The following is a 23,519-nucleotide window of genomic DNA, read 5'->3' as shown; positions in this document are numbered from 1 at the left end:
GTGCTTAAAACGGACACGCCCGGCCACTGTCCGGGCGCGTCCGCGAATGTTTAGGGGGTCGGACTTGCTAAGTCCCATTGTAGATGCTCTTATATAGTACTCCTCCTTTCGTGTGGAATATATAAGACGCTTTTCGGTACAAGTATTGAACCATCAATCTCTAAAAAAAAGTATTGAACCATCAAAGCCAACGTGTTTTCTCTCCCAACCGCCGTCCAAGAAGTAAGTGGTGGCGAGAGGGAGGTTCAAATTTCGAAATTTGAATCGAGGTGGCGGAGCAAAAGTGAGGGGTGGGCGCGCCCGTGGCTTCTGCTGTCACGAGTGTCAGATCGTGCGGTCAGCGGGAGGGCACGTGTCGACCCCCCATTGCGTCCCCCACCCACTCCCTGCCCCGTTTCCCGCCCTTTTATCTCCCAGCCCACCCCACTCTCTCCCCGACTCCAGAAGCTTCCTCAGTTCCTCGCCTGGCTCCGCCGCCCGCCGCCATCTTCATCGCCGGCGAAGAGAGAGAGAGAGGGAGGGGGGATGGGGACCCGGGAGCTGCCGCTGCCGACGTGCTTCGAGCTCCTCCTCGGCAAAGGTGAATCCATCGCTCTGTCCATGCCTCCCTTCGCCGGCCGGCCGCACGTCTCACCGTTCGATTGATTTTCTTGTTTTTTCGCAGAGCGTGACCGGTGGCCGCTGGAGGCCAGGCTCATCTGCGCCGCCCACGACGGCAGCGTCCGCAAAATCAAGAGTAAGCCGCGTCCGTCTGCTCTAGATCTGACCGGGCCGGGCGCTTAGGGTCGATTCAGCCACCATACGTGCGCGCGCCGGCCGCTGCCTTCCGATTTCGTAGGCCGGTTTGCAGCGGCTCCGGGGTGCCTGATGCTGCTGGGGTTTTCTAGCTGCAGACAAGGGACGATTTCTTAAGTAGCACGGGACGGGACGTGATTCTTGCTACGATTTCTAAGATTAGCAGCGAAGCTGGGAATTTGGGGGCTTTTCTAGTTACAGTCTTGTTGCAGATCAGTGACATTTCTTAATTAATACTCCCTCCGTTCCATATTACTTGTCGCTTGTACTAAATGAGCGACGAGTAATATGGAACTGAGGCAGTAGCACTGTAGCAGTGATGATTTCTTTCCAATTTGATGGAATTGCAGTATGCCATGGGATTCATTCTACGATTCGTAGCTAAAAGTGTCCCCCTTTTTCATGTCTGTGAACTGCAGAGATTGCGAAGGAGCTGGATGTGCATGGGCACGGCATCCCGGCGACGGTGGCCAACACCACCTACATGGGAATGAACGTGCTGGACGCCGCCGGCGGCTGTGGCAGCCTGCCAGTCTACCGGTACCTCGTCGAGGAGGTCAAGATGGACGTCGGAAATCCCGACACTGCTCAGGGTAATCTCTGCTAATGAACACGCGCATTTCTTTCTGATCTTAGATAAAATGTACTACCTCTGTACCAAAATATAAGATCGTTTAGATCACTACTTTAGTGATCTAAATGATCTTATATTTCTTTACAGAGAGGGAGTACTTACTACTACAATGTGAGACAATGGGTTTAATTTATGAGTTAACCATCAACTCGCTGCTAGGTTTTACGCCCTTGGAGTATGCTGTCCAGAATGGACACCTCCCTGCCATCAGGTACCTTCTTGACCACGGCGCCGATCTACACCAGAAACGTTCCAGCCTCACTCTTCTTCATACAGCTGCAGTTCATGGTACAGACAAGAGGATCTTTTCCCCTTTAATTTGTTGTTATGTATCTGGCCTTCCTTCAGTGCTAGGATTGGTTTCTGAGATATATGTCCCAGCTGTTTGCTTCAGGCTGTTATAAAAGCAGTTTACACCTACCTAAACGACTACCAACTTATGGTAACTGATCATATATAGTAATCCTTCGCGTTCCGTATGTTTATTTAGTGAAATGTGAACCAACAAAGCTGCTTCCCCCCCTCTAGCTACTGAAACTTTGTTGCCTCAAAACAGTCGTACAACTCCACCATGTTGGTTGAATGTGGAGACGAATGGTGTGGCGATGAAGTGAAATCATTTTACAAGGGCTAAGCTAACCTAAGATAAACAATTTTTCTACTGCTGTAAACCGAACAGTTTTTCTTTTCTTGTTGCTCTAAATTAAAACAACTCTGATCTTATTGGCTTCGCATGTTTATCAGCATCCGCATAAGGGCCGGCCAATCTTGTAAAAAAATTCTGCTGCTCTCAGATATGCAAAAATGAAAATCCATGTGCCATCATATTGCTACCAGTTTTTGAAGGCAGTATATTTACCACATTTGTCGGTATATATACTTATATGCCATACCTTATTTTGTTCTAGCGGCAACTGGAACTTGCTAATGTCTGTTTTCTTCTTATATATATATATGTCATATTTCATTTTGTTCTAGCCATTGAAACTAGTAAATGTCTGTTTACTTATTCTGTTTCTTATCGATGTTATGAAAACCTGGTTACCCAAAAACAGTTGTAGAATTCTACCATGTACCAGCAGGCGTTATGTCGGAGAGCCTTCTGTTGAATGTGGAGATAAATGCTGCGGGGATACACTTGAATTTACTTTACCAAGAGCTAAGCTATCCTAAGATACAAAAAAAATGCTGCTGTAAAAGAATAGTTTCCTTGTTGCCATAAATTAAAACAACTCTGATCTTATTTGCTTCTCATGTTCATCAGCATCTGCATATTGAGTCTTTTTAGCCGTAAACTTTTAACATAGTTGTCACATTAATTTGGGTTTCTATCTCTCACAAATGTAAAATACTCCATTGTCATCATGGTGGTACCAATTTCTTTAGGCATTGTATATATACCTTATTTGTCTGTGGATCTTCTTGCGGAATATCTATTTCACATACTATTTTGTTCTAGCAGGTGAAACAAGTTCCCAAAAAATGTCTGTTTACTTAGTATGTTAACTGTCTATTTATGCAAGTCTTTCCAGATAACTATTTGATACAGTATCTTGTTCTAGCTGTTAGAAGTAGTTTTCCCTCAGATGACTGTTTATTTACTATGACTATGTCTTATGGTAACCGATGATGGTAATTCTTTGTTTTCCATATGCTTATTCAGGGAATTGTACACCAGCAATATTGCTTTTCCCTTCTACATACTGAAACTTTCTTGCCCAAAAACGTTTTCATGTACTATTATTAGTGGTATAATCTTTGTTTTCCTTCTTTTTCTCCAGGGCGGTCTGAAATAGTAAAGTTTCTTCTTTCTAAAGGAGCTGATGTTGATGCACAATCAGATCTTGGGACACCACTCACTCTTGCTTCTCTTAGAGGACATGCTAGTATTCTGAAGATCCTTTTGCAGCACAATGCAGATGTACTTTTCAAATCTTTTGTTATGTCATCTTTTAACTCCTGTTCTCTTTGTTGCTGGCTTTTTGCTACGTTGTTCAATTGCACCGCCTGTATTTGAGGCCTTTTTGGGTTGGTGGCTTAGTTATTTACATGTTTGTTTGATATCTGTGCTTGCCGCAATGTTCTTTTCCTGCAACATGGGTCCCATATGTCCCCGACTCAAAAAAGTGTGGTAGGCTTCCCTTAGGCTTGGCAAAGTATGACACTCATTTTCATCATCGTCATGCTTAGAAAAAACTGTGGCAAATATCAGCTACCTTCGCAAACTAGTCAAGCAGGCTCTGCTCTTTGAAAAATCACTGGCGACCCACACTATATAAGCTATGCTTGTAGAAAAGAAGTATCAACTCAGCTTTTTTCCCCTTAGAAGTTCCATATTTCTCTTGGGTCATATTTTGGCATGAAATTGATTTATTTAATTTATTTTTCCAGCCCAGCAAGGGTAATGGTGCGTTTGTACCTTTAGACATGGCATTACACAAATCCTTTGTGTCATGTGTGAAGCTATTGGTTCAGGTACTGTATCCCCTGTTTATTAATTAGATTTCAGTAGCAATATAGGATTTCTATAAACCGAAGTTTGATTTAGTTATCTCTGTATTAGTGACTAGACAATTGTTTCATGGGCTTGTCTTATGTATTTGCATCTGATAGGGTGGGACTAATGTGAACGGTGATAATCATTTGGCAAAGGCTGCAGAGAAGGGCTTAACTGAAGCTATTAAGTGTTTGGTGGAAGCTGGTGCAAACCCAAATGTGATTGACAGGGTGAGAATGCTCTCTTTTTGTCACATATTCTTGTGTCTTGCTTGGCTTTGTAGTTTCAGTACACATGTCTTAAATTAATATGTAACATCCTTACCAGTTATAACGTAAGTACAGCAACATTATGCTAAGTTGCATTTTTTCTACATAAGCTTGTCGCTGTTTCGCCTTTCCCCGTCTGTGCCATGTATTTTGTTAATTTGGTCAGTTGAGTAATATGGTTTTAAGTAGTAGTGTCGACAACATTGCTTATTTCCTAAATGTTGAATATCGCTTTGCTAAAGCTTCGCTTGTCCCTCACCAGTTTGGTAGATTGCCAATAGAGTTGGCTGCTGAGTATGGTACACGAGAAGATGTCGAGATTCTCTTTCCTTTCACCTCTCCCATTTCAACTGTGGCCAATTGGACTGTTGATGGAATCATTAAGCATGTGGAGATGGAAATCAAGCAACTCGAGGTACGTAGTTGTAGAAATTTTCTTGCATGCCCATGGCAATTTTGTCCACCTTAACTCTCTGAACAATGTTGGCATCGAGTAGGGGTTTAACTAAAACTTCATAGAACAACAATCTGAATTTCCTGAAGCTGTTTCCTATTCCTGCTCGTCAAACGCACATGTATTTTCTTGCATCTGCATCACTCTTTAAGCTCTGTTCTGAAAACTTATTTTATTGGAATGATGTTTATTGGAAAGCTTGTTTTGCTCATATGTCACTGTGCTCAAATTGTAATTCATGAAATCTGTTTTTTTTTTCAAAAAATAACAAGGAGGCAGATTCATTTTCTTAAATAGTTCTCTCCATTTCCAGTCTGCTTAGCAAGTGAGAACTGATTTTTTAAACCTTGCATTGATTAGAACTATTTCTTGGATTCATTCACTTCACCTTAACATCTTAGTAGAGTAATGATTCTTCCTCACACACATCTGACCTCCCAAGTTGAATATGTATATAAGAGGTCTGACTCAAGTTATTGTGAGTTGTCCAGGATGGTAGTTTTGTGAAAAAGAAGATGTCTGACTTAAAACAACAAGGGGATGAAGCATTTAAGAAGCAGGATTATCAAAATGCATCAGTGTTGTACACACAGGTATATTGTCAGGCTATTTTTTTCTTTCTAGACTGGAGGTACAGCCATGAAACATGTTCCTCCATTACAATTTGGCTGATCCATATTATAAAAATTGATTGACCTTTGCAGTGTGTAAAAAATGACCAGTTAGCTTGTAATGCTATCACATGAACTTGTTGAGAGATTAGTCACTGGTGTGTGCATCTTGTCACAATATGGAGTATTGGCTGGACAGCATAGTCTTGATAAGTTCCATTCTAGAGCTAGTGGTAAAAAACAATGGGGACACTTTCATTGAAAATAAAACAAGAATGCATTGATGTCGGTCTTCCATTTCGTCGGGATGAATTTTGTCAGAATTAAACCTGACTCATACTATGTGTCGATTAGAACTCCTAACCGAATAGGTAAAGAGCTAGACGAGCCTGTGGCAATAAGCCAAGCCTCCGTGTGCGTGAGTACTAGTGCTACTGCTAGATCATACTTCAATCGATCAGTTAGCTATACGTACGTGAGCTTCTGCCGGACTAATCAATCTGGTGCGTTGCTTTTCCTGTTTACGTGCACGACCAGCAGCGAGGTTGATTGGTACCGGAATAAAGCTCAGCGTTCGTTGTCTTTCGTGTCGGTCGTCGCGTGTCATCGGAAAGTACTCGGTGGCATTGTCTGGGCCAATAAATTTCAGGTGGCAGATGGTCTTCTATCACTGTTTTCGTTTCTTGGTCATTGTACGGAGGACAAATGACAAATGATTGGTCGTGTAAAGTGATCCAAGCATTTCTGGAATGTGGCAACCAGAGCAAGTTTTCACCGTCTCGTCTGGTGTAGGCACTGAAGATGGATAACTTCGACGCCAAGCTGTTATCAAACAGGAGCCTCTGCTTGCTTCGCATGGGTGAAGGGCGAAGGGCTTCCGAGGATGCCGCTGAATGCACAAAGCTGCGCCCGAAGTGGGCAAAGGCGCACTATCGGGGCAGCTCTAATGTTCATGAAGGTGCATGCAATGGGAGGGTCGAAACTGACGATTTCGTTGCTGCTTTCACATGCGCCATGTCATTTGATTCCACCGTGCTCTTGCGTTGCGCAGGAGTATGATGCTGCGTATTCCTCACTCTCGCGGGCTCTGGAGTTGGACCCGGAAAGCGAAGAGATCGAGAAACTGTTCTGGTAAGGAATCCATCTTCCATCTTCCATCTTAGTGCTTTTTTGAGGTTAACATTCCTAGCTGCTGCAGATTCTTGGTGTTGCTGTAACCGGTAGAATCTGTTCCTTGCTTAAATGTTTTGGTCAACCGAATTTTGCAGGGAGGCGATGGAGCTGAAGTGATCATCATGCATCTGCGGAGGGAAGGTCAGGCAGAATGGGAGCTCTTTCGTGTGTGTGTGTGTGTGTGTTTTCAGACAAAAAGCTGAACTTTAAATTATGGCGCCTATCTGTGCGTGATTCATGGAGGACCACTGCAGATGCTTAGAGCAAACCATGTTGCTGGTTACTTATTTTTGAGTTCTCTGAAACCTGCATCCTGTTAGTATGTGGAGGTGTGGCAGCAGCGGATGATGAAATTCCTAACTGTGCTAGAGTGAAATGTTTGGCAGAAGATGAGTATATTCAGACCTTATTGTGTTCCGTTATCTTCTGATCCATTTTGGGTCGCATGGAAAAAGTTCAGACCTTTTGCTCTAAGCTGCTGCTACGGTGCATGGATCACGCACCATATTTTGAAGTTCAATGCTTTTATCCGAGAACACGCACCCACAAAAAAAGAGCTTCTCTCCGCAATTGGCATGCAGGGTTGATCATACCATTTCCACCTCAATAGTCTCCCTGCAAGAATCAGTTGATCAAAACATGTAAAATACCGGTCAAGAATCTGAAGCACCTAACAATGTTATCGGTCAAGAAAAAAACAAGATGAAAGATGAATCTCTTACAAGAGTAATCTCGCAATCTCTTGACTTCCTGGGTCCAACTCCAAAGCACGCAAGAGTGAGTGATAAGCATCATCATAATCCTATGGAACGCAAGTGCATAGTGAAATCAAATGACATGACACATGTGAAAGGAGCAACGAAATTGTCAGTTTGAACCCTCCCACTGCACCTCCATTAAAATTTGAGCTGCTCCTAGCCGATAGTACGCCTTTGCCCACTTTGGCTGCAGCTTTCTGCATTCAGTTGCATCCTCGTAAGACCTTTCTCAATCACCCATGCGAAGCCAGCAGAGGTTATCCATCCTCGTTTGATAACCACTTTGCGTCGAAGTTATCCATCTTCAGTGCCTGCAACAGACAAAACAGAGGAAAATTGTTGTTGTTGCCACATTCGAGAAACACTGACCAGTTTACACATTCCAGACTAGACACTAGTATGTGTAACAGGATACACACACTAGTGACTAGTCTTTCAACAAGTACATGTGATAGCATTACAAAGTAATTGGTCATTTCTTACACATTGTTAAGGCCAATAAATTTAATAATAAATCAACTAATTTGTAATGGAGGAGCATGTTTCATGACTGTGCCTCCAGTCTAGAAATAAAAAATAGTTCGGCAGCGTACCTGTGTGTAGAACACTGACGCATTTAGGTAATCTTGCTTCTTAAATGCTTCTTCTGCTTGTTGCTTTAGGTCAGAAATCCTCTTCTCCACAAAATTATCATCCTGGGCAACTCACAATAACATGAGTCAGAAGCGTCTGCGGGAGAATCAGTACTCAAGCAAGATGTTAAGGTGAAGTGAATAAATACAAGAAACAAATGCTTTAATCAATGCAAGATTTGAAAATCCAGTTTTCATTTGCTACTCAAACTCCTTTTCGAAAAACTTGCTACTCAAACTGGAAAAGGTGATTGCTATTTAAGAAAATGAATGTCTCCTAGTTATTTTTAAAAGAATCAGCTTTAATGAAATATTATTCAAACAAATCTTATTTAATAAAGAGCCATCCAAATAAAAATGACTTTTCAGAGTTAATGAATTACCATTTGAGCAAAATAACCTATCCAAAAAAACATCGTTCAAATAAAATGAGTTTTCAGAACAGAGCTTTAACAGGTATGCATAATTGCATATGCAAGAAAATACTTGTGCATTAGACTAGCAGGAAGAGCAAGCTAAGCTTGGGCTATTCTTGATCTATGAAGTTTAGTTAAACATCGACTTGATGCCAAAACTGCTCGGAGAATTAACATGGAATCAAAATCGACGTGGGTGTGCAAGAAAATTGCTGCAGTGACATACCTCAAGTTGCTTGATTTCCATCTGCACATGACTAATGATTCCATCAACGCTCCAATTGGCCACAGTTGAAATGGGAGAGGTGAAAGGAAAGAGAATCTCGACATCTTCCCACGTCCCATACTCAACAGCCAACTCTATTGGCAATCTACCAAACTGTTGATGTAAAAGGGAAATAAGCAATGTTCTAGACACGATTAATGCAAACCATATTATTCACCTGACCAAATTAACAAAGACACGACACCAAGGGGAAAAGGCGAAACAAGTTATGCAAAAAAGGTACTCCCTCTGTAAACTAATATAAAAGCGTTTAGATCACTATTTTAGTATTCTAAACGCTCTTATATTAGTTTACGGAGGGAGTAACTTAGCACCGAAAGTGTTAATGTGATCTCGAGCACAGGTACGTCCGGTATCTATGCCCTTGGCTTCCCTCGAGATGTCCACCGCTGCTAGTATAGGCACAGGTATAAGTTGCGTATTTGTTTTTTTATTCTGACCGGTGGCCCACATCTGACCCGCAGCAGACGTTACCCCGTCAGTCACGCACACGCCGGCTCGGATGGAAGCAGACGATACAGTTCGTCTCACCGTAGATTGTGGACTAACGCCGTCACCCAGCAAATTTATGGCATCTAGCGTCTAACCCCGCCATTGGAGCTACCAATCCTCCCTACAGTACACGACTCGTCTTAGACCAGCGGGCCTCGGCCTTCTAAAACCACCGCACGCTCACTACATCAACATCTCCAGCATCGATCCCCTGCAAAATTTGGCTCCTAAGTACTCCGGTGTTCATTCACGAACTGCATCAAGATTACAGACGCTTACGTCGTCAGGCACAGAAGAAAGACTAGATGATGAACTCCTCGCCACCTCAGATGGCTTCCCTTGATTCACGGACGCCTCAGAAGCTTCACCGTCCTGGACATGGTAATTGTTGGATAGATAGCAACCGTATTCTCAGGAGGGCCAAAGGCCAATACATATACACGTGTGTGGTAAAGTGCAAGAGACCCCTTATACAATGGGGATAAACCGAAAAGGGCTATACACATCTAACACCCCCCACGAACTCATGGTGGATCGACAACACTGAATTTGGAGAGAAGAAAACTATGCTGCGGTCGAGTCTGTGCCTTCGTGAAGAAGTCTGCCAACTGTAACTCAGAGGGCACATAGTGAAGAGCGAGAGTCTGATCCTGCACAGTAGCACGCACAAAGTGGGCATCCACACCGATGTGTTTGGTGAGCTCATGCTTCACCGGGTCACGCGCAATGCTGATAGCACCAGTACTGTCTGACAATAAAGGAGTCGATGTAGTAGCAGACACACCAAAATCCTCAAGTAGCCATCGTAACCAGATCACCTCAGCCGTCAGCATAGCCATGGCTCGCAACTCAGCCTCTGTACTCGAGTGAGAAACTGCAGTCTGTTTCTTTGTCTTCCAGGCAATAAGAGAGCCACCAAGAAAGACACAATAAGCAGACAGTGAGCGTCAATCAGAGGGATCACTAGCCAGGTAGCATCAGAATAGGCCTGGAGCGCAAGGGAGCTGGAGCAGGGAAAAAAAGGCGCTGAGAGATCGTGCCACGAAGATATCATAGAACACGGAGGAGATGACTATAGTGGACAGAGGTGGGGGCTGAAACGAACTGACTCAAAATGTGGACAGGATAGGAGATGTCAGGACGCGTAACAGCAACATAGACAAGACTGCCAACAAGGTGACGGTAGCGAGTGGGATTAGGAAGAGGGTCACCATCAGAGGCACGAAGCTGAACATTGAGCTCCATGGGAGTGACAACAGTGTGCTCATCACCGAGAGCAGCGCGAGCAAGAAGATCCTGAATACATTTTTCTTGGGAGATGTAGAAGCCATCAGAGGTCGAGGAGATCTCAATCCCAAGAAAATAGCAAAGTGGACCAAGATCAGTCATGAGAAACTGGTCGCGAAGACGAGCCTTAACAAAGGCAATGTAATCAGAGTCGTCACCAGTGATGATCATGTCATCAACATAGAGAAGGAGAAGAGTCCGACCACGAGGAGACGTGTGAACAAACAATGCTGGATCATGATTACTGGGCAAGAAACCAGCGGCAGTCACCACTGAGGCAAAGCGCTCAAACCAGGCGCGAGGGGCCTGTTTGAGACCATATAGGGAGCAGCGAAGTCGACAGACCATACCATCAGGAGCATAGTACCCCGGTGGTGGCTGCATATAAACCTCCTCACGCAATTCACCATTGAGAAAAGCGTTCTGAACATCAAGTTGAGAGATGGACCACTGACGAACAGAAGCCACAGCAAGAAGAGTGCGGACAGTGGTCATGTGGGCCACAGGAGTGAATGTCTCATCATAACCGCGCCCCTGCTCCTGCTGAAAACCACGGGCCACAAGACGAGCTTTGTAGCACTCAAGAGAACCATCGGAGCGAGTCTTAATCTTGTAGACCCACTTGCAGGTGATGGGACGGACACCGGAAGGAAGGGGAACCAGATCCCATGTGCCAGAGCGCTCAAGAGCAGCAAGCTCTTCGGCCATCGCAAGTTGCCATTCAGGTTGAGGCATGGCAGTCTGATAGGAAGTGGGCTCAGCAATAACAGAGAGACCGTACCGAGTAGGGGAGTAGCGATCAGGTGGGGGGCGAGGCCGAGCACGGAGATTGTGAATCGGGGGAGGCGTGAGAGGTGCAGCAGAGGTGGAAGGCTCGTCAGAGGAGACATCCTCAGTACGAGATCGACGAGTATAGTGAAGAGGAAACAGGGAGAGAGGACGACGACTGGAGATGATGGTGGAGAGGTAGAGGAGGAGGATGGAGAAGACGGGGTCGGTGGTGAATGAGAAGGAATGAAAGGTGTCGGAGGAAGAGGTGACACAGGAGGCACGTAGCAGGGTGTATCGGGAAGGAGAAGGAAAGAAAGGTCATCGACAGAGAAACTCGAGGAAGAAGAACGTGGGTAGTAAGAACGAGACTCGTCAAAAGTCACATCACGCGAGATGCGCAAGCGACGACCTACAGGATCCCAACATCGATAGTCCTTGTGCTCATCGCTGTAGCCAAGGAAAACACACTCAACCGACTGAGTAGTCAGTTTGGTGCGTTCTCGGGGGGCAAGAAGAACATAGCACAAACATCCAAACATACGAAGAGCTGAGTAGTCAGGAGAGAGACCAGTGAGACACTCCATAGGAATACCACCCTGGAGAGCAGTCGATGGCTGAATGTTGATGAGATAGGTGGATGCGGAAACAACCTCAGCCCAAAAATGGGGTGGAAGGGAAGCAGCAATCATTAGCGCACGAGCCGTCTCAAGCAAATGACGATGCTTGCGTTCGGCAACGCCATTCTGAGCATGAGCCCCAGGACATGAAAACTGGGCAAGAGTACCCTGTTCCGCTAGAAAACCACGCAACAGCTGAGAGATATACTCCCCAGCGGAGTCAGCACGAAAAGTACGAATGGACGTGGCAAACTGAGTGTGAACCATGGCAGCAAAACGTTTGTATATAGAAAGAACCTCGCTACGAGATTTCATGAAGTAGAGCCAAGTGTAGCGAGAGAAATCATCAATAAACAAAACATAGTAGCGATGACCACCTTTCGAATCAAAAGGAGCAGGACCCCAGACATCAGAATGAACTAAGTCAAACGGATGCTGAGATACTGACGCACTAGTAGGATAAGGTAACTGAGTCTGTTTGCCAAGTCTGCAACCATTACAATGTAAGGAGACATCTCCAGATACAAACCCTAAGAGGCCCTGATGAACTAAAGAAGACAAGCGAGAGCCACAGATGTGACCAAGGCGATGATGCCACTGCTGGAAGGACGCAAATGAAGAGGCAGCAAGAGCATGGGAGCTGGCAGAAGTGGTGGCAGCAGAAGGAACACAAATCCAGTCAACCTCCCAAAGGCCCTCTGACTCACGGCGCCGAGGGCCAGCTGCAACCAAAGCCTTGGTGTGACGATCCTGAATGGAGCAAGAGTCGGTATCAAGAATGACACGACAACCAGAATCAGTAAGTTGGGCAGCGGAAAAAAGATTCATGGTAAGACGAGGAACATGTGAAACACTCAGAACAGAAAAAGACGGAGTGGAAAGAATACCATGACTAGCAACAGAAAGAGATGTGCCATCGGCAGTAAGAACATTAATAGGCGAATCAAGAGGTCAAAGAGAAGACAATACGGAAGAATCAGAAGACATATGGAAGGAGGCTCCAGAATCCAAAACCCACGAAGATGTACCTGACTGTGTAGATGCGTGCGGTGGTGGAGACGTGGCTGCAGTCACAGCAGCAGCTGAACCAGGCGAGGAAGAGCCTGAGGAAGCCAAGAGACGTTTGAGCCTCACAATATCCTGGTCAGTGAGTGATGGAGTCGAGGAAGATCCAGGAGTCCCACTGGAAGAGGAGCGCCGCTGGTCTCGCTTCTTCTCACGGCAATCAGACTCTGGGTGACCTGGCCGAGAGCAGTAGCCACAGAAGGTGTCACGGCGCGACCGACCCCTCTCAGTGTAAGCAGGTCGACTCACCCCCCTTAAGGTGTGGGGAGGAGCGGTGGAGCGGTGAGCCGAGCAGACGACACAGGAGCATGAGCAGCCAGCACAGACAGGACCACCAGCAATCCAGCAGAGCGAAGGCGGGTCTCCTCAGCACGAAGCTCGGCAAGCACCTCTGAGATAGGAACACGACCACGAGCAAGCAGGTGAGCACGTCTGGGTTCAAACTCAGAGCGGAGACGAGATAAGAACTCGTGAACCCGCTGAAACTCCAGATCAGACCGAGTAGTCTGACAGCAACGACAGGTGCCATAAACGACGGTCCTTAGTGAGTCAAGCTGACGCCAGATGGCAGAGCACTGTGAATAGAACTCATCAACAGATGAGTCACCCTGCTGAAGAGCATGCTCCTGACGCACCACAGACAGGTAGAGAGCATCACCAGAGAGTTGATAGCGCTGACAAAGATAGGACCACATAGCTGCAACAGTGCCGAGACCCATGAACTCGGAAGCAAACTGAGGGAGCACACTCGCAGTGAGAACAACAGCAGCCCGAGCATCATCATTGCACCACTGAGTGTAAGCAGACAAGTCATCCCGGTAGACAGAGAGAGCATCAGAATATGTAGAGACCTGCTGATCATAAGCATCGACGGCAGCATCATCAAGGGCCTTAGCTGCATCCCGATCAGCCTGAGAAGCATCAGCAGCAAGTACCGGCGGAACTGGCGGCACAGGAGCAACCGGAGCAATAGGGCAGGACGGACAGGGTACCTCACCAGAGAGAACGCCCCACAGCAGAAGGCCGCGCATATGGATACGCATGAAGCCCACAAACTCAGCATAGTTGGTGCCATCAAAGATCACCGAGCAGCGAGGAACAACCACATAGCCCGAAGATGACATACTGAGGGATCTCGCTCTTTTTTCTTCTTCTTCTTTTTTTTTGGTCAACGAGTACAGGAAAGCCCGATCTGGATCGAGAGGAAACGAACCCCGCTCACGCGCCCGTACGCACGCTCGCTCAAGGAGCGCCGAGCAGAGGGGAGAAGCATCACCCTCCCAACCTCAGATCCGCCCTGGAAGAGCTGGCCTGGCCGGACAGCAGCTGGGGCGCAGGAGACGGACAGGGACTCACGACCGTACTCGAGGAGGTTGGGGCGGAGTACAACAAGACCAGCAGCGGGGCGGCGGCCGGAGCTGAGCCAGGCCGCAACGACAACCGAGCGGGGGCGGCGGCTGGATCCGGGCCAGGCCGCAACGGCGACCGAGCAGGTCAAAGGAGGCGGCGGCCAGATAAGGTGACGACCGGGCAGGCCGAGGAGGCAGGGGAGCAGCAGAATGGGTGGGTGGCGGCTGCGGCCAGAGAGGGAGATGGCCGGAGAGAGAGCGACGGCCGGCGATGGGCAGACTAGGTTCAGGACGCACGGAGTTGCATCGTGCGGAAGGGAGGAGCTAGCTGGCATCTGATACCATGTTGGATAGATAGCAACCGTATTCTCAGGAGGGGCAAAGGCCAATACATATACACGTGTGTGGTAAAGTGCAAGAGACCCCTTATACAATGGGGATAAACCGAAAAGGGCTATACACATCTAACAGTAATCATCTCAAACTGAAGAAGATCACAGTAAGGTAAAACAGAGCCACACACAGATCGAATCAAAAGTACCTTCACTGAAAGCACACCTCCCCTAGAGCATTATTCAGTTCGCGTGACTGCCGATCCAGCGCGGAGAGGACAGATGGAGCCATAGCGTCTCCTTGTAAACAGCTGCACAAAAACCTCGCTTCAGCTACGCGAACCATGGTACAGCCTTCACAGTCCTCCCACTCATTGAGTTCAAAATTTGAATGCATGGCTAGGGCCGTCTCCACATATACAAAAGGATGGATACAGCCGTATAAATGCAGCCCTCTTGATTGACTGCTGTATTAAATTTTTTTTTTGGCTCATTCATCTAGCAAAAGTAAGCAGGACTGAATTATTATGTTGTCTTTAAGTACCAGATCAGGCAACACAGGTAAGTGTTTCTCTATACAACGACTCAAACGCCTGAGATCAGAAGTAGCCCTAAAACACCATCAGTACAGGCTCATGATGAAATGACTTAATTGAACTAAGTTTTTTACCTCATACTTTACACACCAACCAACTAATTAAAATACTAGTACAACACAACTGAAAAATTGTTGAAACATAGAGCGTTGGAATTATCTTAAACAGTTTCACTGACTACTTTGTCTGCTCATCATGCTTTATTGAGTCTAATAAGTTCCGCTGCTTTGTGGCAGTTGTTGCGACTTGCGACGGTGACCTTCAACTCCACAATTCTTGCAGCGTGCTGGTCTCCGAACTTGCTTTGGGACATCTCGGCGATCTGGGCAGGTTGCCTGCTTATGCCCCTGACGCCTACAAATGGTGCTGAATCTTGTCCTTATGCTCAAACCCTCGTACAACGCCTTCTCTCTGCTTGTAGGCCTTCCCATCTCCTTCCTCTTTGCTGGAGGCAATAATCCCACTAGGCTATTCCCTGACTCATTAGCTGAACTGTCATCATTTGTTAGCTGTGGCACCATGCACTCTGTCTCCTGCAACAACCATAGCACATCCTGGTTGAATCTGGTTGTCAATACAGAACCAGGGCGTACAAATGATTTTCAGCACAGTTTTTTCACAAATCATGCATACATAAACCCAATAAAACTACAGTGCCACTTTTACTACTGTGGCATGAACACTCTCATAATTTCCTAATTTTTCTTGGTGCGGCCTTGTGTGCTTTTATCATACATGAATAATCCCTCCTGACTAACAATTCAGCATGGCTGAAGTACCACCCAGGCACAAGCAACATACAGAAAAAATCAATTGTTTTTTCAAATCCCCATAAGCGTACTACCAGCTACACTTTCTCCTCTAAACACACATCACCAACTATGTCAAATCATTCTTCCAAACTACTCCCTCCGTCTCAAAATAAGTCTCACCTTTGAACAATTTTCTCCAGCCCTGATATCCTCCTATCAGCACATGGGGCTCTGCCTAGCTCAGCTGCCCCAACCCGGACCCTGCATTTGCAAGACAATATGTCAAACTAATCAGTCCCCTTATTACATCCTAATAATTCGCATACACCACGCTATACATATTGAGTAGACTTATTTATCTTTAGCCAAGGCCAAGCTTGGACATACAGTTTTATTGATCTGACAATAGTTTGATTAGCAGAATGTCTCCTAGTCACGTTACATATAAATTTTCAGAGACTTCATAACAAGAACAGACGCAGTGCAAGTCAGTCAATGCAGACAGAAAGCTAGTTTCCATCACTAATTTTCATACCTTTGCGTCCACCCAGGTGTTTTTTGGTCAACCTGCTCGATGGAGTGCTCTGAAGCTTGAGGTTGTCTGCACTGCCTGCCCTTGGAACAGCGCCCTCAGTGCAAATCTGGTCGTTGGCGCTTGATTCCGTGCTGGCCGGCAACTCCACCACCGGCGTCGTCGTCACAGACTCACAGGGTAATGAAGAGGCTCCATGTTCATCTTGTTCTCGTTGACCTCTTCTAGCAGAGTCCTGCTGCCTACAAAAGATAGGAACCAGACCAATCAGATCTCTGTCAATGACCAAAATAAAATCGGTGGCGAATGAGCAGCACTAACAAGCAGATCCGTACCTATTTACAGGCTGCATCAAGAACTCCATGCCTACCCAAGCACGCAGTCGCCTAGTCGCTGCAGGTTTTCCCCACCAGGTCGCCGCTCTCAACAATCGGGTAACCTAGGGCTAAAGGTAGGAGAAAGATGCTCCCAACGCATTTACTGCAGGCAGTGCCGCCATTACCGGAGAGCGCCGGATCTGATCCACGGATCAGGACGCCGGCAACGTGTCGAGCCACGGCTCTGCCTCGCTCCGTCCCCGGCGTCAAACGTCCGTGCATTCAAGGATCCACATGTCTGGTCACTGGTCAGTATAGCTTTGTATAAGTGGATTTATCTGTTCCAGATGGGACCCTCAGCATTCAATTCTTCGAATCACGAAGCTATACTGGACGCCTGAGATTCCGAGCTCATGTGAGCTCGGGATCACATACTCCACGTCCACTTAGCACAGCCTTTTATTGTTATTTTGCAGATAGCATGATGTAGTTGTACTTGCATCATAACTCATACGGTTGTTGCACATCAGTATAAAACGTCTGCTGAAACTATAGAGCCAAGCAAGACACGAGAATATGTGACAAAAAGAAGCATTCTTACCCTGTCAACAACATTTGGGTCTGCACCAGCTTCCAACAAGCACTTAATAGCTTCAGTTAAGCCCTTCTCTGCAGCCTTTGCCAAAGGATTATCACCACTCATATTAGCTCCACCCTATCAGACCAAATATAGAAGGCAAGCCCATCATACCGTTGTCTAGTTGTTAATACAGAGATAACTAGATCGGACATAAGTTTATAGATATCATACATTCCTACTGAAGTATAATAAACAAAGGATGCCATACCTGAATCAATAGCTTCACACAGGACACAGAAGATTTGTGTAATGCCACGTCTATAATTCCAAACAGACCACCACCCTTGTTGGGCTGGAAAAATTAGACAAAGTACTTCATTTTCATGCCAAAATATGACAAAGTTTCAAGAGAAAAATGAATTTGGAAGGGAAAATGGGCGGAGCTGATTCTTCTTTTCTAGGAGTATAGCTTATATAGTTATATATCCCTTTGTTCCCAGTGATTTTTCAGAGTTGTTGTGTGGGTCACCGGTCCCACCATGCCTGGTGTGGCTCACACACCAAAAGCCACACTTTTACTAAGCATGTGTATGGTTGGATGATGAAAATGAGTGCCATACTTGCCAAGCCTAAGGAACCCTACTCAATTTTTTGAGTCAGTGACACATGGTACCCATGTTGCAGCAAAGAAACTGCCTAACTTTTGGCGTGGCATGGTTAGTTACCAACCAAAAAGGCCCTCAAATACATGTGCGTACAATTGCAGAACGTAGCAAAGACCCAGCAAAAGAGAGAACTGGACTAAAAAGACGACATATCAACAAATCATTTGAATAGTACATCTGCACCGTGCTGCAAAAGGATCTTGAGAGCACTAGGATGTCCTTTAAGAGCAGCAAGAACGAGCGGTGTCCCGAGATCTGATATTGCATCAACATCAGCTCCTTTAGAAAGGAGAAACTTTACTATTTCAGATTGCCCTGGAGAAAAAGAAGGCAAACAAAGATCATAACACTATTAATAGTACATGAGAAAGCGTTTTTGGCTTTTGGGTAACGAAGTTTCTATAGCTAGGAGGGAAAATCAATATTGTTGGTCCACATGTCCCTGAATAAACTTATGGCAAACAAAGAATTACCATGATCAGTAACCATAAGACATAGTCATACTAAATAAACAATCATTTAAGGAGAAACTACTTCTAACAGCTAGAACAAGATAGTGTATCAAATAGCTATCCCAAGAGATTTGCATAAAAAGCCAGTTAACATACTAAGAGCATCTCCGGCGGACGCGCGCGCGCGGTAAACCCAGCTTTTAGCGCGCGCGGGACGTTTTGCCGCGCTCCAGCGGTGACGGGAAACTCGCGCGCGGGGGAAACGCTTGCGCGCGCGCGCGAAAAGGCGGCATCTCGCGCACCATTTTTGCCGCACCGCTTCCGGCGCGCCTATGAAATACGGCGCTCGCCACGCGCCTTTTCCACGCCTCCTCTTCCTCTTCCTCTGCCACGTGCGCCTCCACCGCTCCAGCGCCCCGCCACCGACGCGCCACCATGCCGCCGCACCACCGAGGAGCGTCGGGCTACCGCGGCGTCCGCCTGCGCCCCAACGGCGGCTACTACTCCGAGATACGCTCCGGCGATCTCCGGCTCGGCCTCGGCACCTACGGGAGGGCGCATGAGGCCGCCGGCGCGTACGATGCGGCGGCGTGGCGCCTAGGCAGGCCGCGCGGGCAGATGAATTTCCAAGATGTCTACACGCTCCAGCAGGCGCTGGACGTCGCCCCATCGCCTCGGCTTAACACGACACAAGACCGTGCGGAGCACGCTGCGCGGCAGCGCCGCCTCCTCGTCGCCCAGGAGGACGAGCGGGTCATGGCGGAGTGGCGCCGGCGCCACCCGGAGGACGTCGCCTACGAGCAAGTCTACTGGGCAAGGCGCCGCGAGGAGGACACGCGAAGGCGCCGCGAAGAGCGGTTGAACAGGCGTCGGCGGAAGGCATTGGCGAATGCACAGTCAGATATGTTGCAGCAGGCGGGAGGTCGTTCTTCACGGAAAACGATGATCGTTGGTTGGACATATGGCTCTCAACCTCGGACGACACCGACGAGGATGATGATGGTGATGATGGTAGCGACTTGGACTAGTTTTATCTAGTTGCACCGTAGTTTTATCTATGCTTTCGAACTATCTATCTAGTTGCACCGATGTAAAATACCTTTGTATCGTTTTTTATTTACGCAATCTATCTAGTTTATTTATCTATGCTTTCGATTGATCCAAAATAAAAAAAATTGTTGTGAGCGCGCGCTGCATTTTTTGCGCGCTGCATTTTAGCGCAGCTGCTAAAGCCAGCGCTGCGCGCCGCGCTAATCCAGGCGATGGGCGCGCTGCGAACCAGTTTTTTGCGCGCGGCGTGTTCGGGCGCCTGTTGGAGATGCTCTAAGTAAGCAGACAGGTTTGGGAAATCCGTTTCAATGGCTAGAACAAAACAACATATGAAATAGATATCGTGCAAGAAGATCCATGGACTGAAAGGGTATATAGAATGCCTAAAGAAATTGGTACCAAGCTGACGGCACATGGACTAATTTCACATGTGTGAGACAGAAACCCGAATTAATGTGACAACTATGTTTAAGATTTTCTTAAGACTGAACAATATGCAGATGCTCATGAACATGAGAAACAACTAAGGTCCGTGTTGATTTAAGTAATGGCAACAAAAGAAAAACTGTTTTTTGCAGCAACAGCAAAATTGTGTATCGTAGGTTAGCTTAGTCTTGGTAAAATAAATCCACTTTTATCGCTACGGCATTCCTCTCCACATTCAACAGAAGGCTCTCGGACATAATATCTGCTGCTACCTTGTAGTGTTCTACAACTGTTTTTGGGCAAGGAGGTTTCAATAGCTAGAGGAGGAAAGCAACTCTCTTGGTTCACATTGCACTGAATATAAATATACGAAAAATAAAAATCACTATGATCTGTTAGCATAAGTTGGTAGTCATACTGAATACATACTTTAGGGGGAAACTGCTTTTAACAGCTTGAACAAGATGGTATATTAAATAGTTACAGATATTTATCAGGGCAGCAATTTCTTTTTTGATTGTACCACGAGCTGCAGCTGAATGAAGAAGAGTGTCATCTCCGCGTTGCAGAGGCAGATCAGCACCATGGTCAAGAAGGTACTTGATGGCAGGGAGGTGGCCATGTTTGACAGCATGCTCCACGGGCGTAAAATCTAGCAGGAAGATCCACACGGCCAGGCCGAAGTGGATGGTCAAGTCATCATAAGTTAAAGCCACACAAATTGTCCAAGTGGAGAGGACAGTACATTTTCATTAGGATCAGGAAGCAAATTACCAATGAGGGTGTCAGGCTTGTGGGTGTCCATCTTGACCTCCTCGACGAGGTACCGGTAGACCGGCAGCCTGCCGAGTCCACCTGCCGCGTGGAGGGCGTTCATGCCCATGTAGGTGGTGTTGGCCACCGTCACCGGGATCCCATGCCCCTGCACGTCCAGCTCCTTTGCAATCTCTTCAGTTCATACAGACAAAAAAGGGGGAACTTTTAGTTACCAATCGGGACAAGAACTCAGTATATAAATACTGGAATCGGAATCAGAAAGAAATCGCCGCTGATTCTTTGGAAGGGGGCCAAGAATTTGGTCTGAAAAGTGAAAACCCCCATTTGTGACGAGAAAAAACCCCAAGCCCCAGCACTCCAACCTAAATCACAGGCAAAATTGAGACCCTGGAACTGTATCTCGCCCAAAATCTTCGCTAAATCGGAAGCGGAGCACACACGCAGCCAAACCCTAAGCCTCCGGCCAGATCTAGCGAGTGAACTGGGGGATTTGGTGAAATGCGGCGCTTACTCTTGATCTCGAGGACGTCGCCGTGGTGGGCGGCTTTGATGAACCTGGCCTCAGGCGGCCACCGGGCGCGCTCTGCACAGCAAGCGAAATCGAACGATGAGACGGCCGGCGGACGGAGGGCAGATCGATCGACGGTCGACTAGGTGAGGGTATCAGTTACCTTTGCCAAGGAAGAGCTCGTACAAGCAAGGCAGCGGCCACTCCCGGGTCCCCATCCTTCGCCGGCGGTGGCGGTGGCGGAGGAACTGGAAGGCAGGGAGGATGGAATCTTCTGGAGTGTGGGGGAATGAAAATGGCGGGAAAAGGGAGGGACCGGGGGTGCGCTCGAGCAATTGGACTCCCTCGCTTTGCTTTTCAACTCAAAATTTGAATTTTGAATATAAACTTGCATTACTGATTTCCTCTTCGGTGGCAATCATGTATACCCCCCCCCCCTTTTTTTTGAGAAGAAATGCAGCCAAAGAAGTAAATAACCCCCTCCCTCCCGGGCCGCTCGCGCGGGCGGCTCTGGAGGTGAAACCCTAGCCCACGAGCGCACCCCTCTCTTCGTGGCCCCCTGGCCGCCGCCGGCGCCGGCACTGGTGGTGGTGATGGCGCCTGGCCGACAAAGGAGGTGGGCGAGTTCCACACGCCCTGACGGGCCTTCTTCGCGCGGAGAAGGGCATCTGGCGTTCGGCGTGGTGGCGGGGGGATTCCGGTGAGGCGGCACATGGTGGAGAGCGTACTGGAGATGCGGAGCGCGGTCGCGAGGCAGTGCGGGCGGCTGTCTTCTTCGGGCGCCGTGTTGGGAGCCGGAGGTTGCGGTGCAGGGTCCTGGTGGATGTGGATCTCGTCCAGGTGCGGCGCCTGGGAGCGGTGGCCGGGACGCCCGGAGCGCCTCCTGCTTGCGGCGGGCGTGGCTCGAGGAAGGCGCCCCCTTTTGGGGAGATGGGGGCGGCGTCGTCTGGATCCAGCCGGAGGCTGGAGCGGGCCCTCACGCAGGGGTGGGTGCGCGCGGTCGCGACGAGCGGCACGGCGCGCTAGCTTCTTCCAATGCGGGCGCGTATGGCTTCCCCTTCTGCGGCCGCGTGCGCCGCCGCATCCACCGCCGCCATGTTGGCAGCGATACGGGCCTCGGTGGCCTTTATTCTCTCCTTCCCACGGCGGGCAAACCGGTCCCGTTGGGATTCATAGACCGCCCGGCCGGTGATGGGGAAGGAGAGATTTTCCGGATGCCGGGACCGTGATAGTCTAACCCCGGAGGATCCGTGCGCCCATTGAGCCGACGCTATAGAGTCGCTCCGGACAGATCCTACCGTTGAACGGGCGCTGTTCTCCCGGGAGCGGTCGAGTGCAATGCGGACAGCCATTGCCCCCTCCAACCAGAACGGGATGACACCCCAGTCGACGGATCCGGACTGGTCGGAGTAAGATCAGCTGCCCGCCATGCCGGAAACGGCCGAAGATCGCCGGAGGTGAGCTTCGGTGGTAGAGGCTAGTGGAGTGAAGTGGCTAGAGTTTGGTCTAGCGAGCGGATGGAGAGGAATATATGGGGGGGGGGGGTCGGGTGAGCCAGTGTCAGGACCCCGATCCTAAGCCACATCGATCTAGCATGTAACACATCATATCACTTTGCGGCCTCACGCATGGTATTCCCACAGGTGCCACCTTACCTGGCCTGGGACCGTTTGCACCTTTCGGCTCACGTATATGATAGTGTCACTAGCATCCATATGACAAAGAACCCGGGCCGACATGACTAGTCGTAAACCCAGAGTGGCACTAACTTACAGGGGCAGGCATACATGACCCAACAATGAACATGTCGTTCATCAGTGAGTGAATTTGGGCTGTAGCAACTGGGCTAGCAGGACTCTTGGAATCCGGGCTGTAGTAGGCTAACAAGACTCCGAAAGACACCGTGTGACATTTCTCCGAAGGGACAGACACAGGATCGAAGAAGGACACATGCCAGCCAATCTAAGTGTTTCGGAGCAGTAGCAACTGGGCTAATAGGAGTCTAGTAAACCGGGCTGTAGCAGACTACCATGGCTCAGTGGAAGCACTAGACTACATTTCCCCATAAGAGAGGCTACCAAGGATAAACAACTAGGTTGTCGGATCCCACACATACCAAGCATTTCAACAACATACAGGCAATATGCTCGATATGTGCAAATACAACATGGCATCACAACATGACTCTACAACTCAAGTATTTATTCAATAGGCTCCGAGGAGCGAGATATTACAAACATGGGTCTCATGACCCAACATTCAGAGCATACAAGTCAAAGCACATGTGGAATCTTAACATGTTTGAGTACAGACATCTACAAATGAAAAAGGCTAAGAAGCCTGACTATCTACCAGATCCTGCCGAGGGCACAATATCGTACCTAAGGTATCAAGCTAAACGTCGAAGTCCACACGGAACTACTAGC

The 23,519-nt window shown here is 47.8% G+C and overlaps 2 pseudogenes; one reads left to right on the top strand and one right to left on the bottom strand.

The window, feature by feature from the left end:
- Positions 1 to 427: 427 nt before the first annotated feature.
- On the top strand, positions 428 to 6,850 carry LOC119307019 (annotated as a pseudogene).
- Positions 6,851 to 6,895: 45 nt separating this feature from the next.
- On the bottom strand, positions 6,896 to 21,311 carry LOC119307021 (annotated as a pseudogene).
- Between the last annotated feature and the right edge of the window lie 2,208 nt (positions 21,312 to 23,519).

Source organism: Triticum dicoccoides, chromosome 5B (genome assembly GCF_002162155.2).
Source record: "Triticum dicoccoides isolate Atlit2015 ecotype Zavitan chromosome 5B, WEW_v2.0, whole genome shotgun sequence".
NCBI lineage: Eukaryota > Viridiplantae > Streptophyta > Magnoliopsida > Poales > Poaceae > Triticum > Triticum dicoccoides.
This window is presented reverse-complemented; position numbering and strand designations above follow the sequence as displayed.